This window comes from Procambarus clarkii, chromosome 9 (genome assembly GCF_040958095.1).
Source record: "Procambarus clarkii isolate CNS0578487 chromosome 9, FALCON_Pclarkii_2.0, whole genome shotgun sequence".
NCBI lineage: Eukaryota > Metazoa > Arthropoda > Malacostraca > Decapoda > Cambaridae > Procambarus > Procambarus clarkii.
In genome coordinates, this window is record NC_091158.1 from 42,222,179 (window position 1) to 42,224,176 (window position 1,998).

The following is a 1,998-nucleotide window of genomic DNA, read 5'->3' on the forward strand; positions in this document are numbered from 1 at the left end:
TCAATCACTCTTACTCTCAATCACTCCTACTCTCACTAACTCTCAATCACTCTTACTCTCACTCTAACTCTCAATCACTCTTACACACTATTACTCACTCTTTCTCTCAGTCATCCTTACTCACTCTCATACTCACTCTTACTCTGTCACTCTTACTCTCTGTCACTCTTACTCTCTGTCACTCTTACTCTCTGTCACTCTTACTCTCTGTCACTCTTACTCTGTCACTCTTACTCTCTGTCACTCTTACTCTCTGTCACTCTTACTCTCTATCACTCTTACTCTGTCATTCTTACTCTGTCACTCTTCCTCACTCTCAGTCACCCTTACCCATTCATACTCACTCTCTCACTCTTACTCTCATACTCTTACTCTCAATTACTCTTACTCTCAATCACTCTTACTCCCAATCACTCCTACTCCCAATCACTCCTACTCTCAATCACTCCTACTCTCATTCTTACTCTTACTCCCAATCACTCTTACTCTCAATCACTCTTATTCTCATTCTTACTCTTACTCTTACTCTTACTCCCAATCACTCTTACTCCCAATCACTCTTACTCTCAATCACTCTTACTCTCAATCACTCTTACTCACAATCACTCTTACTCTCATTCTTACTCTTACTCACTCTTACTCTCAATCACTCTTATTCTCATTCTTACTCCTACTCTCACTCTAACTCCTACTCCCAATCACTCTTACTCCCAATCACTCTTACTCTCAATCTCTCTTACTCTCACTAACTCTCAATCACTCTTACTCTCACTCTAACTCTCAATCACTCTTACTCTCATACTCACCCTTACTCTCAATCACTTTACTCTCACTCTTACTCATTCTGTCACCCTTACTCTCACTCTTACTCACTCTGTCACTCTTACTCACTCTCAGTCACTCTTACTTATTCTCACTCTTACTCACACTTACACACTCTCTGGCATTCTCACTCACCTTCAGTCACTCTTACTCACTCTTACCCACTCTCGCTCACTCTTACTCACTCTAGTTAATAAGAACACGCCAATATAAGACAACAAAACGTTTTCAGATTCTTTCTCACCACTTTCCAGCAACTTTTATAATTTATATAAATTATCTTAGGGAATAATACATAAATTATATATTTAACCATGATATTAATGTTTAGTGGAATGCATAAGGAGTCAAATTGTGTTAAAAAGAGCGATTTTTAGAAAATTTGGAAAACTACTTTTTTCTGTTCATATTATAACTAAATGGATTTTAAAGGTTTCACTCAGCCAATATATATCATTCACAATTTATTAATGAATTTTACAAAAAAACACCATAAATTTTATTTTTAAACATGTAAAAACTATTTGTTTTACATTTGGAAGAAAATAATTGTAGAAAAACAATTTATAATTAAACCTTTGTGTTTGGATTTTTTGAGTAAAAGTTTCTCAAAGGCTCTCCTGCACCATTCTCAATGCAAATCATTCCCACACCTATGGGAAGAGATAGGCGAACGTTGTGTAGATGATTTGTGTTTGCTGGGATGAAACAACATTGGTTACGAATTGGCAAGTACTATGTAGGAATATAATAGTTGCAACGAATATGTTGTCAAATAGGAAATTAACCCTGTTTCAGAAGGCTGTAATAATCAATTGCAAAATTTTGTCTAAAGTGTGGTATTTGTCTCACAACTTTCCAATAGACAAAAAAGTGCTATAGAGATTGACAAAACTATTTTTAGATATGTATGGTATGGTAGATACCAACCAATTAAACGAACTACCCTATGTAAAGGTAAGAAAAACGGTGGAATAGGAATACTGAATGTGTACCATAAGTCATTGGCAATCTTATGTGTTACTTTTAGAAAGGAGATAATGCAGAGGAATAGTGTAAATGCACTAGGACATTACTATTGTAAATTACGTGTTAGCTATTTGATACATATGCCAGAGTATACTAGGGAGCCAGTCGGCCGAGCGGACAGCACACTGGACTTGTGATCCTGTGGTC